Source organism: Pogonomyrmex barbatus, unplaced genomic scaffold (genome assembly GCF_055798465.1).
Source record: "Pogonomyrmex barbatus isolate J1 unplaced genomic scaffold, ASM5579846v1 scaffold12, whole genome shotgun sequence".
Lineage (NCBI taxonomy): Eukaryota > Metazoa > Arthropoda > Insecta > Hymenoptera > Formicidae > Pogonomyrmex > Pogonomyrmex barbatus.
This window is the reverse complement of record NW_028297108.1, coordinates 1,004,937-1,020,010: the sequence shown is the minus strand read 5'-3', so window position 1 is coordinate 1,020,010 and position 15,074 is coordinate 1,004,937.

Sequence of the window (15,074 nt, the reverse complement as noted above, 5' to 3'; positions counted from 1 at the left end):
TATTAATTAACGATAATGTAAAGAAAAAATTATTTTTGCAATGGAACAGATGTGTGTTTTTTGATATTTTATATTCATGCAACTCGCCTCGTATATTAATTAACGATAATGTAAAGAAAAAATTATTTTCATTCATGGAACTCGCCTCGTATATTAATTAACGATAATGTAAAGAAAAAATTATTTTTGCAATGGAACAGATGTGTGTTTTTTGATATTTTATATTCATGGAACTACGACTATTAATCTTCTAGTTTTTATTTCAATGTGCAAGTCTACGAATAATGTATGTGAATAATGTATAGCACAATACTATATTATTTTAAAATATGTGACATTTATTATTGTTTCACGTTTTATTCTTTGTTGCCATTGAAAAATTACATTTGTCAATAAATGGTCTTTTAATTCACGTGGCATGCGAATTGAATTCAACATTGACATGATGAAAATTTAACGCACGTCTAATATTTGCGCAGTTAACAAATATCAAATAGTATGGTAAAACGAAATGTAATTAATGTAATTGGAAATCAATAATGGTAACACAACATGGTGATGTGTTCTTCTCTTAATAATGTCGCAGTTAGATACGGAAAAATCAGAAAGTTATAAATCTTTTTTTTTAAAATTGCTATTTGCAAAATGTAATTTTACTTAATATCGATAATAAAAATTACGATTTTGATAATGTTTATATGCAAAATATTATATTATACAATGCAAACATTACAATTGCGTATTTGTATGCGTGGATATGCGTATTTGTTTATGTGCGTATGTGTGGTTACCTGGTTATGATTTAACGTTGTTTTATTCATTAAGAAATATTCCCAATTCAATTTGGCGTTCAAATAGGTTCGATGCATACAAAGATATCCAAAATGCATCGGAATATCAAAGAGGCCAATGCACTCTAAAGCACCGATCACGAGAAATTGCGCTTTGGAAATTAACACGAATTTTTCCGCGGCTCGCGTCCGACTGACCTCGCCCTTATTTTTCAGCCCCGTTCTCTCCTTTCCCACCGCCTTTCCTGCCCTTCGACCACCCCACCTTCGCCCGGTTGTGGATTTTTACGATTCTGCGCGTGGAAAAATTTGCCTTTTTCTCCATCTCATTCCCAAAAGAGACTGCGCACTTGACTGCGACGTAGTATTTTTCTATTCTTTTCATTCAAATTTCATTAAAGTTACATATTAGCGCCTCGATTATTAACGCCAAGACGAGATTCTCTTTAGAGAGTCAAGTTAGCTTCCAAAAGGAACAGATTTATAGAAAGTTTTGCTAATAATTATTTACAAGAGAGAGATGTGAAAGGTTTACATAAAAGATTCATTAATAAGTGGCGCGTCATAAATTACTTCATTCTAATAACGCGTTAACCAACAGACGCGTCGTCTACATCGCGCATCTTTTTCTCGATGATTAAATAACCAAGAGCTGACGGATTTAAACTAGGAGATCCCGAGATCGGCGAACGGGGATGCATCATGCACGTATCTATGCACCGTCCAATCAGCCGCAACGAACCGCAGCAGCCGGTGTCGGCGAGGCGAGGCACGAAGGACGACTTCCCGCGCCCGGAACTTCCCGGAAAGGAATTCCCGCGAGGAAATCTGAAGGAGATGCGCGCCGCCTTGAAGGAGAGCCGGAAGAGGACCGAGGAGAGAAATCGAGCCCCGCGAGGCCATAAATTCGCCCTTCGTTTCGAAATTCTCTCCCTCGTACACGAGCACACCGTCAATTCGTACACACGTTTACTTATACGTGCGCAGGGTGAGCATATAAATTCGCTTCGCGGAATAAGGATCGGCCCCTTTCAGACGTCGGGTGGCTGGCGTACTCGGGTGGGTGGTTGGCGGCGGTGGCGCGGTGTAGTGTGGTATGGTGCGGCGCGGTATGGTGTGGGTACCTCTCGCGTCGGAGGTAGGTAGGTCGGCGCGGGTAGGAGGATGGGTGGCACCTTCTTGGATCAATAAATGATTTAACATTCACAAAATGGCGGGTGAGCCCCCGGCAGGGGCGGAGAAATAATATAATCTACCTTAGACTCTCTCTCTCGCCTTCCTTCCCACCCACCACCCCCGGTATCGTCGTACCGAAGGGCCGTGCGAGGCTGCGCGGGGGGTCTCGCCGGGTAGCTGAACGAGGGTGGGCACGTCCCCCTTTTCCAACTTACCTCCCCGCGTACACGTACCCGCCCCAACCCTCCGCGTCGTCGGCGAGATCCTGCTAGAGAACTCCGGCAATAACTACGGTTTCGCTTCTGACGGCGTTACTACGTAAGAGAGAGAACCCGAGAGCACAGCCGGCACGGAATCGGCGGGGATGACGCCGTGAATTTTGACTTTTCAGATTCCGCGAATAGTTACGGAACCACGTCGCCTTGCGCGCGCGATCGCCGATTCGCGTAAGGGTTGAACGTGCGCCGCACGTTTCCGAGTTAAGATTCCAATGCGGAATGTCGTTGCGGGATTAAAATACGAGCGAGAAATTGGAGAGAGAGAGAGAGAGAGAGAGAGAGAGAGAGAGAGAGAGAGAGAGAGAGAGACAGAGAAAAGTAAAAAAAATATACATACATTCCAGCCAATATATATAATTTATTGCAGTGATACTTTCAAAATAATTATTTTGATAAAAAGAATAGAAATTATGAAAAGATATGCAGTTGGAAATAATTGATTTTTCTTTTAATTAAAAAAAAAGTAGATTTTTTTGCTTATTTTATAATAATTAAAATAATTTTTTGATATTTCTTTTAGCATTTTGAAATAAAGATCAAAATAAAAATCTATACAAAAAAAAATATTTGTTATATCAGATAATAACAGGACAGCTGAAATTATACTTGCTAATGTAACTAAATAAATTTGTTACTGCATTAAAAAGATTTGTTATTGTTCCTAATGCATCGACATGCTTTGAGACATGCATCGAACGGTAATATTTCTTTTCAATGTAGCACATTTTTTTAATTATATTACAAGTAAACACACACAAATTGTTTCAGTCATTCCATCATTAGTTGTATCAACAAATTTTTTTTTGTGTAATCATAATATCAAAATTTTTGAGGTATTTTTAATAAAATTACATCTTCTGATTTTTATGTTCCTTTTTTTGGAAATCTCTGAATCGAATTTTGTGAATATTTTTTAAATCTCTTAAAAATGAATAGGCTATGACTTGTACGTGTGATCTTTTAGAAAATTATAATTTTATCAAAAATTTCAAGCAATAAAAGTTGCAAAAAATTAACTTTTTTAATTAAAAATCAGGAAAGATTTATTTAGAAAAAAGAATTTATCAAAATAATCAAATTTTTATACCATAAAAATTAGAAAAAACAATTAAATATATTGACCTATGATAAAAAAAAGGAATGTAAAGTTTTTCCTGAAATTTAATAACTTCCTTTTTGGGAAAAGGAGTAAATTAGAAATAATTTTTTAAAGGACAGAATAAAATATAAATTTTTATATATAATCTCATTAATAAAAAAAAATCAGATTAAATTTGTATTCATACATAATTTCTGAAAATATTTTATAGTAAACAGACATGTCGACCGAATATATTTTATCCTAATGGGAGTAGTAAAGTGGATTTTAAGAGGGAACGGCAGGAGGTGCCTTGGCTTCGAGGCTGGCAGACGTGCAAGATCCCTAAATATTAAGGGGGCATTAACGTGGTCGGCCATTTTGCAACCCCTCGGAGCGCGTATAAGCGAGCCTTCTCTAGCGTATATTATTATATTATAAGGGGGTGCCAGGCGCCTGCCAAGATTATGGAAATCGCGGCGGGTATTAAGGTGGCGAAGCGGTGGTGGTTGCACAACGAAGACGAGTGGTGGGATAGTGGAAAGGAACGCGAAACACATATCCCCGTCCCCTCCTTCATTGTCGATTCTCCTGGCCAAACTCCTTCGAGATTGGACCGGCAAATTGATTTCGTGATATAATCCTTCGACTTCTTACAACCCCGCGCACGCGAGGCATGATTTACGAGAGCGACATTTTAGGAATTACGTGATGTGGCTGATAATTTTGCTTTCGATTTTAAAAAGTTGATATTTTCTAACGCTCATGAAAGAACAAATAAAATCAGAGTTGATAACAGAGTTGAAAGTTAAAATAGAATTTTTAATTATTTAATTTATAATTATTTATTTTAAATAAAAATTCCGGGAAAGAAATATATATCACATTTTTTACCAGAAATTTTGAAAACGATAAAGTTTCAGTACAATAATTGTAATTATTTATTGAAATAACACAAACGTAACTTTTACCATATTATTTACGTATTTATGAATTATAGCATTATGTATTGCAATATTCAAACTAATCTCATTGTACATACATGTCTATCTACTTTGTGTGTGTGTGTGTGTGTGTGTGTGTGTGTGTGTGTGTGTTTTGCATCGTCCAAATTTACCTATAGTTATTTAGAGTTAAATTGTCTGAAGATAACGAAAACTCTACAGGAACGACGCTTGAATCAATCAAGATCATATCCGTTGAGTATAATTTTCAAATTCTTTGATCTACAAGCCAATCGTTTTATTTTCTAAATTTGCGCCTATGGGAAGGATATGCGACGAATGTAGAGATTCGTACGGCGGTTGGCTCTGTCACATATCTTCATTAAGGAGGTGGTAACTGGCAGGACAGGAAGGTACTTAGTTCGCGGAGGGTGGCATGGAGGGTAGGAAGGAGGTAGTAACTACCGTCGGAGAACCAGCTTCGGAGTTCCTCCAAGTTTGTTGTGTGAGAAAACAGGGACTGATTTGAATTTATATTACTTGGCCTCCCCTCTGAATACGTTCCCGGCTAAGGAAATTTCCATATATCTGAGAAAGCCTCGGCGCCGAACCCGCAAAATGAATGCCCTTGCTGCCAAATTCGAATTTTGAATATGGCAGGATTTTGGTGAACGCGAATGCATCGTAGCGAATGATATCCGTATATTTAATCATTTATTTACTCTGACCTACTTATTAACAAAAATAAAGGAAAAGAGATTAGTGCGCGCGCGCGAAATGTAATTTCATATTTTCAACATACAGTTTACATTGCATTATTTGATACGCGATTAGATACCGCTTTAAAAGACATGTTTTGACATTGTCTTGGAAACTCAATGTCTTTTATAAAAGTTAAGGATAAATCAAAATTTAATAATAATATTTCTCTTTATAGGAAAGAAAAAAATACAAATACGAATTTATATAACATGTTATAAAATTTCACTCAATTAATTATACTTAATAATTTTTAATAAAACAATATAACCATTTTTGTTACTTTTGAAATTAATAAATGCACAAAAATTATTAAACTTTGTAATAACTCGTAACATTAAAAGCGGTTTATTTTAATTGAAAATTTGGTGAATTGATAATAAATTTGCTTTTATTTGTTTTTATTACAGTAATAAAATAAAAATATAAATAAAATAAATAGTACGAGAAGAAAATATAATTTTCAGATAAATTGCAAAAACGGTTGAAATACGATTGAAGAAGGATTGAAAAATATTTTGGTTTATTCTTCATTAATTATCCGTACGATTTAATATGTCGATGTTACTCAATCAAAAGGCAAGGCAGGAGATGGTTGAATGACACGCAAAAGGCGGAAAAACATTGAGAAGCTCATTTAATTCACTGGCAACGCCTCTCTTTCTCTTTTTCTCTGTCTGCTTCTCCTTCTGCCAGCGCTTAATTCTCGCTTAACCTTCGGGTTTTTACGCTAAATTTTCGCCGGTCTCACCCTCGTTACCGCAACCGACGGGGGTGAGTTAGGTGGCCGGCTACGCGTTTAAGCACTTTTTAAACGTCCCGTATATTTATATCATCCCTCTTTCTGGCGGTCTCTCGCTCGCCTCCACTTTCCTCTCTCGCACTCCCGCACGAGAAGCGGCGAGCACGAAACAATTAAAACGTCGAAACGAGGGTCCGGGTATTCCGCGGCGAAACGTGTTTTCGCACCACCGTGCTCGGTCCATCTCACCCCCGCGAGCGTGGTTATATAATCCGGAATGAAAAAGAAGGTGCCGGACGAATTCCCGCTTCGCACGGATTCTCGTTTACCGTCGGATTTCGCACTGCCAGAAATGTTTTCACGATTTTACCACCATATCTTCTCGTTTATTTTAAAATATCACGAGAACGCTAATTCTTTCTGTACACATCCTATTTTGTATACCATTATAGGAATATGAAATAGAGCTATGCTATGTTATATATGCACTATAATATCACTGTGTAATAGTCACAACAGTATTCATTTCATTTGAGATCAAGGATGTTTTAAGTATAAATTCATTAAATGACAATTTTCCCGACTTCTTTTAAAAGACAAAGTACATCTACAATCGCCTCAAGTTTCGACGACGTTCGGCCGCGAACAGAGATCCCGAGGTTTCCTCGATTGGAAACGATACCAGACTGGTTACATTCGTAATCTGAAATCTCGACGGATGTCTCGCGACGCGATTTCGATGAACAAAAACCTGTTCAGACATCTCGACTTCGGGGGTCGAGCCGCCGACCAGTCACGTGAGAATCGCAACTTGCATTGGCTGGACGCGCGTTATGAAAACAGATTCGCTTTCCGCGGTCAACGAATGTAGGACAGCTCGCAGGATTCCCACAGGACAGGTCTTGGCAACCTGCTGTTGCTCCGGCCACTCACGTAGACCGCGAGAAGACGCCGACCGGCCGCTGACCAGTCGACGACCAGTCAGTCAGTCAGTCAATGCTCCCGAGGTATTAGCATGACCTGTCTGAACCCTCGAGCGAGGGTTGGATCAAAATCGATCGAGAGAATTCTCTCGAATAAAAGAACAAACGTGTCGTCAGTTTGCGACAAGTATCTAAATTTTTCCGGAACACCTTTTTTCTTCAACTAGAAGATCAACATCTGTATCTATTAGATTTATTATCGGAATAATTATGACAATAAATGTGACAAATTTGAGAACGTTTGCGAAGCTGAAACTGCGAACTTGAAGGATATATGAGATTAAAGCGGCCCAATTCTTCCAACCACGTCGGCCATTTTCCGACGGCGCGCGATGAAACGTTATATTCGTTTATTATGCGTAGAAACTGTATTAGAATTAAAATTAAAATTAAAAAGCGTGTATATATATATATATATATATATATATATATATATTTATTAAGCAATATTATTTTGCGAGTTTTACATGTAATTCTGGTTTGCGTGTAAAATTTTATCTTCGTATCTTATTATAATGATGTAACTCTCTCTGCATATATACATATTGCTGAACACAATTTATTTCACTCGCTCTGTGACTCGCTCTAAATCCGAAGAATAAAATTACCATACCACGTGATCGTTAAATTCAAGACTGAATGCCCGCCACGTAAATATTAATTAGTCGGTTTCTTTGTCTTGCGGTCAGCTATTGTCATGGAAATAATCCTTTTTTTTTTGTGTAATTTGCGATGCGATTCGTTTCTGGTTTCTCCGGTGAATCTGATATATAGCCTCGCGGACACTGGAACGTCCACAAAGGACGACAATGCTCATTGTCGTGTCCGGAGGAGAAACTTAAGTTCTCAAAGGCGACAAGTGTACAATTAAGTCATTAGGGGCACTTCCGGGAACTTGGACCGTGCAAGTTTTCGCACGGAGAATGGACCTAAGCGGCCGTTAAATGGTTTGCAAATTGCAATTTCTACGCATTTCCACCTTTCGACGCCAGTCCACGGGTGATGAAAAACTGATTTCTTCTAAAATAAAAAAAAAAGATGGAGATCGATTGCATCAATTTGTGTTTAGAATTTCATACTTAGTAAACTAGAATTCTGTGACATACGAAATGCATAAAGTACGAAGGCTATTTTAATATTTTACCAAGCTTCTTATATTCTTATGAAATAAAATTGTTGTTATAATTTAAAAGATAGCAAAAAATATCTTTGCATTTTATTTTTGATGACATCTTGACTGCTACGTCTTGTCATTATTTACAAATTTGTTTAAGACATGTGTCTTCTTCATTTCGTCATAATATAAATTTTTTGCTCTCCGTCGATTACTTGTTATGTCAATCTTGATTTCAAAGCAAAATGCAAATAAATAGATTACGCGAAACGAGTCGATCGTGCCAATAGACGAACAGAGAAAAGCACCAGGGGCCAGGACGAAACGTAATGGTCTCGGCACGCCGACGAGGTGGAGAAGGTTGAGAGGGTGGCTCGGGGGTGGTAGCTGGTTGGCTGGTAGAGAGTTCGTTCGATTCGATATTCATCTCGAGATTCAATTCAATTTCCCCGCAGCTATCCCGCTCTCCCGGGCGTCGCAGCGCGTCGAGAATCGCGACTCGCGCGATGAAGGGAGAGGAAGAGGAGAAGGAGAAGGAGGAAGAAGAGAGGAGCAGGACGAAGAGGTTGGTGTGGGTGGAAAATAGGAAAGCGGGCGGCTAGGTGTAGTGCTGGATGCAGGGTGCAGCATTGAAAACCACCGTCATCCTCCCGTGCCACCCCCTTGCTCGTTCTGTCTCTCTTCCCCTCCCTCTCTCACTCTCTCCCGCTTCGCCATCTCGAAGAGGAGATAAAACGAGCTGGTGCACAGAGGCAGACCCTTATACCACCGACCCCCGCCGCCGACGCCCTTCTGCCAACCCCCATCCCCCGTCGTCGCGGCAGCCCGTTTCCAACCTTCCCCCCGAATCCTCCCCCTCCTTCCCCGACACGCTCGCGATGGCAGAAGGTACTACGCCGTCTCGAGAAACTCTCCCGTCGAGGGAGGTTTTGGGGTGGTGCGGGTCGGGTGGGTGGTTTAGGTAGGAACGGGAGCTGAAGAGGGTGGAAACTGTTTTCCACTCGGTCTTACTGTACTAACTGTACCTAACCTACGCTCGTATCATTAATTATCTAAATTGAAGCTGCCACAGCACACCCGAGTGTCTTACATCGAAATTCTCAAAGGAGCTCTCCGTGCTCTCTCCCTCTCTCTCTCTCTCTCTCTCTCTCTCTCTCTCTCTCTCTCTCTCTCTCTCTCTCTCTCTCTCTCTCTCTCTCTCTCTCTCTCTCTCTCTCTCTCTCTCTCTCTCTCTCTCTCTCTCTCTCCCTTTCTCTCTCTCTCTCTCTCTCTCTCTTTCTCTCTCTCTCTCTTTCTTCATCTCTCTCTCTCATCTCCCCTCTGTATCCTCTTCCCATGTCTTACTCCGTTTCTCTGTCGCTACGCCGCGCGTATCTCGGATGGAAAATGGCGGATGCTCGCGGGTAGAATAAGGCTGCGTCTCTTCTACGAATTAAAGTACGCCGTGTCTCGATATCGCCATTGAAGATCGACGAATGAGCGCGAGGCACAAGTGCGAAACCCTCGAGAGTATCTGAAGAGATGAAAGCGATATATGTGTTTCGCTCTGATAGAAGATTCTAGTTTGTTATCGGAAAATACAAGATATACATCAAGCCATCAAAATAATTAATTATTCTTAATCACATATTATGTTAGATTTACTTCTGTGACGCTAAAAATCTCTTACATTTTCTTAAAAAAATTGTTTTATTTAAATTAGATAAGATATCGCGCAAACGAGTTCCTAATTTTTTAAATATTTTGTTATCATGCGTACTTTGTAATTATTAATTTGTTGAAAAGATGATTTATATTTGTATGAAATAGGGACAATGTCCATCGAACTTTTGAAACTCGGGGCATTAAGGCAGACGTAAATTTAATGTAAGTCAGTTAGTTTCAATTTGATTTTCCACGTACCTCACTGAGTCAAGCGTCTCATAACCCTGGTCGATCCCTGAAAATAAATATTTCCAAACCTCGGAGGGTGAAGGGATCGGCGACTGGACAGGCAGAGAGGCGAAGGGATTTCTCAGGTCGTCTCATATCGACGTATTTTAGGCGTTTTCCCCGGGATCGTCTTGCCCAAACCTAGACGGAGGGTCGCCTCTATGTACGTGCTTGTGTGTGTTTGAGTGTGAAAGTGCAAATGTATTCGTGAGCCTCTATATGGGTGCGCACGAATCTCCCTCTTTCAACCGGTGGAGTCTCTACAACCCCTCTCCCTCTCCCTTTCACCCTCGCTTTGCCCTCTCAACCCTCGACTTCCCCGCGACTAGTGAGTAACGATTTTCCTCCATCTTACCCCGATTCCGGAACACACCCTTGGGGCACCACGTCTCCTTCCCCTCTCTCTTCTGAGCACCACAGTCAGCCTCCTTCCATCGGCGCCACCCTTATTCCGGCAAGCTGGCGTTTTCACGTGAGACGAAACTGAATAAATGCGATGGAAAGAAAACTCTCACGAATAAGTCGGTTAAGTTTTTTCTACAGTTTGAAAATTTTTTCAAAGTTCAAATAGAAAAGAGTGCGAATCCAATTGTACTTTATGCCTGCTTAATTGATCATACATAAAATATCATTATACATAAAATATCACTACAAAATGTCAATTTAGATAAAGTCTATTCAAAGCGTGTTTGTTATCCTGAATATCCTGAATAAATAACAATGTCTTGTCTATTAGAGCTATTGTATGAAAGATTGTGATGTAATCATTCGCATTTGTATTATTTAGGAAGTACTGTCACCCAACGAGATTGGCATTAATATCAATTTGAATGTTGAAATTTATGCCACTCAGTTACGTAATACCAATTGTAGTTTAAATTGGAAGGGATGTACGAACTGGCGTTATACCGCGCGGCACGCATATGTCCTCCCGTTCTTCGTATCCGCGGCGACTTGACCCAGCAGCGCTGGTAGGATGAGGCGGAAAGGCTAGGAGGATGGAAAGTGAGGAAAAAAGCCGGGATTCGTCGGTGGAAAACGAAAAGTCACACCCACCGGATACGTGGAGACATCAACGCCGGGTGCAACTACTGGCATTCTTTTTCCACAGGCTTTTTCATGACTTTCTCGAGTATTACATACACAGATAGAGCAGCTTTAGAAGCACTATTTTCAAATTAATTTATTACTTATCATGCGTTCAATCAGTTTTAATTTAAATTACTCTCCATAGGCATAGGTGTATTTTTGTTTATCATGTTTATTGCAACTCCACTCCATTAAAGAGAACTTTGCAATCTCCTCCGTCAAGTTTCTCAAAGACGCACGACATAACAGCCGCGCTTGAAATTTGCGTCTGATAACAAATTAATGTTGCCAGCGTCAAGGGGGATCTGGGAACTCGGTAGACTTTCGGGTGACGTTGCCCCGTCAGAGACGCTGTCCTGGAAGAGAGTGACGCAAAGGGTTGGTACATCATCATGCCGAAGGCACGACAGGCGGGGCGGGGAACACGCGGAGGAGTGGTAGGAGACGCGAACATAATCCAGGATCTCGTCTCGAGACAACCGGCAAACGAGGGTGGCTGCACGTAAATACGTAGGCATGTCATCGCTGATGCATGCGTGTGTTCTCCTTTTCCACGATTCCGGCAGCACATCGCGTACAAGAGTACACCGATGCCCCGCAAGTCTCTCTCCTCGTCTCTCTCCTCTCTCTTCCCTCCCCCTTCTCCCTCTCTCTCTCTCTCTCTCTCTCTCTTCTTCTAAACGTGGCATGTCTCTGAGCGAAAAGCGGCCGCGTCTCTGCTGATTACATGGGACGAGTCTCGTGAGTGGTGTTGCCTCGCCGGTTAGACTTGAAGCTTCCTTGGCAATGCAACTATATTCGGTCTCAGCACATTTCTAAAGACCTTGCCTCTATCAGATAGAGGATGAAGGTAACGTCGGAGAAGTAGCAGAGAGAAAGAGAGTCGGATCAGCGTGCTGCTAATCTCTCTCCCCCCTCTCTCTCTCTTTCTCCCCTCTCTCTCTCTCTCCCTCCGCTCCTCCCCTCTCTCTCTCTCTCTCTCTCTCTCTCTCTCTCGTTTCCTCTTTCTCTCTATCTCTCTTTCTCGCACGTGTTTCTCGTTTTATTATGTAGCCATTGACGGAAACTCGAAGTCGCGTCTTCGAAATTAACGTAATGAACATGACCGTACGTCGAACGAGTGATCGCCTAATGCGATCACGGGACTTCGAGTTTACGCCGATGGCTGGACAGCGATTAATTACGAATGTTGATCTGGATCACGAAGCGTGAAGTTGTTCGAGTTGGATAGAAATTTGGCTATCATTGTAATTATATGATTACGCAGTTCTAACAAGTTTGAACGAAGATTGGTATCACTGTGAAAATGATGGTACATTTAAATTTAGCAGCTTTTAGCAGTTGTTTTCATCTATACGACTAGTTTCCAACTTCTGAAACGCTAAATATATATACATACATATATATATTTAGTATATATATATATATATATATATATATATATATATATATGTATATATATATATATATACACATACATACATCAATAGCTAACATACATTTCATCAAAATAAAGCTCCCTAACCTTTGATCGAAGATATATTCCGGCTTTAACGTCGGTTTCTTGGAAACGAGGGTATACTCAGTCTTAGCGAGTGGTTCTTCGGCAATAGCTGGATGAGGATCCGCTCTGTCTGTTAAGGAATATCTAGGAGAAATGGGATGGGAACGGGGGATAAAGGAAGCGAGCGCCGGGATGGGTAGGTCTGTTGGTTGGCCTCTCATGTTTCTCATTTCATTGTGCAGAAACCTCCCTTAGAAACCCAAAGGCGCACGTACGTGTGGATGGTTCGTGGCGGGTTTCGGGGTGGAAGAGGGGGACCGGTTGTGGGGGTGGGTTGCGATACCCCCACGAGAAGGTGGCTGGAAAGGAGGATGAAACGTCGGATGGAGGGTAGTCTCCGCGCTCTTGGATCTCATACATACATTAACGTCGCTTGTCAGGCGTACCGAGCCATCCTGTAAGACTTAAGATACTGCTCCGAGAAAGGGGGAAGTTGCCTGCTTGCCTCTCCCTCCCTTCGTCCCGCTTGCGCAGATTCCTCTCTGCCGGATCTCTCTGCACCTCGTCGTAGTCGTTACTAAAACCACCCACTATCTTGGGAACACCCGCTTTGTTTCCTCGAAAATGGCTGCCGCGGGCTCGGATTCCATTTGCATCTGATTATACGTTTTACGCAATCCCGGCCCAAACGTGGAAATAATTCCCCGCCGCCCGCCTGCCTGCTTACGCTAACGCGAAGATTGTTTGCACGCGCTCTCGTCGACGCAGAAGCTGATTCGCAAAGTCGACAAAGCGAGATAACTGTGATATAATATCCAAGTGTGTATCTCATCTGATCTCTAAATTATCAGCGGAAAAATCTAACAATTTCGAACAATTTGCAAAATAATGAGTTATTCGGCATTCGTTTGATTGCTTATTAAATCTAGTGTAGTACATTAAATATCTTTTTGATTTAAATCATTTTAGAATAAGAATCAAATAAAAAGATTTAATTATTAATCGTTCATGTTAGTATTATATACACATGTTTCAAAAAAATAAATCTTAATTTTAAGAAACTAAGAAATTAAGAACCTATTTTATTAGATAGCTACTTTGATAGCTTAACAAATAAATAAATTGATAGTTTTTACTGCCATGATAAAAAAATTTAAACTTTTTTGTATTTATAAAAATATTTGAAATGGTGAAAAAACGAAAAAAATTGAAGATTGCTGAAAGATATCGTGAAAGATATCGTGGGTTTGTTGATTCGAGACCGGCACAAAGAAGAATGGTAACGGCGAACGTAGCAAAAGGGGGGTCGCGCGGCAAACGGAGAGGGTGGCCTCAGGTTTACAGTGCAGCATAATATAAGAGCAGCTTGTGTTGGGAAGCGTACTGGTAGTGTGCTGCACGCTTTCACCCCCTCGCCGATCCCCGCCACCCCCTCAAGACGCCCGGGCGGGACTTCTGATTGGTCGACATTATTCAAAATGGCGTCTTCGCCACATAAGATCCGTTTTATTAGCATACTAGGAAAGGAGACGTCGCCGGTTCTCCTGATGACTCGCGAAAAATGTCATCGCGATGCCGTGATCTCGAAAGGGATCACCCCGCGACTTCCGGCGAGACGCAGATTCAGCGGCGGGACGAATCGATCGATCTGAGAACGATTGCGAGACGTCGGACGTGACCTTGAGGATCGTAGCGAGGATTTGGCTCCATTTCAATGGACAACACTTTCCAGATGAGGGTTTTAAGCCGTTACCTCCTCCTACGAAGGCGGCGAGGGAACGAAGGAGAGATCATAATGTTGGCTCCCGGGAGACTCGGATGTTCGTAGGGAAACTTTCATTACCGCGTCGGAGCTATATATTTATCGCTATGTAGTTCTCGTATCCTTATATACCGCTGCCTACTGGTGCGAGGATCGTCGATTAGGTCGCATGCAGACTACGCTCTAAGAAAATCTCATTAGTCTGCCTCTCCTCTTTGGCAAGAATATCCGGTTGTGAGACGAGGATAAATTAAATTTTGATATTGATAAATTAAATTTTGCAGAGCTCCCAATCTGCTGGCCGATCTCACGCTTTTCTCGCATGTCGGACGCTCGAATGACCAAACGTGTTCATCGCGTAAGAAACTGGTCGCTTTTATCATCTTTCTTTCGAAAAGACAGGATACGAAAAGTCTATCGTGCGAAGAGACGAGTCATAGAAACGATCTGCTTTCGTAGGACTCGAAGAACTCGTCTTGAATACTACGCGCTAGTTGGGCAAGTAAACGCGCGGTTATTGTATTCATTGTCGCAGGTTCGAGGCAATATCCTGTAAGACCTTTCCGCAAGACCTCCGCAGTAGCGGACCACCGGGTCTCAGTAATAAACCTGTTTATCATTGCCCCACTTCGACGGGAACGAAAAGTCACTTTTCAGGATCTTGGCCTTCGAGACTGATCGCAACAAGTTCGCTCAGATAAAAATAAACGCGCGGTATTGTCCCGCGATAAAAGATGGCAACTAAATTAATTCATTCGGACTCGTGGGAACGCACGTTTCATAAATCTTGAGTCGGAATTGATCAAAAAAAGTAATTTAACTATCAGAATAAGAATAATAATTTTGATAATTCAAGGAAATAATTTTTAAAAAATTTTTGCAATCGGATGAATGATTTATTTATTCATGAGAACAAATAATA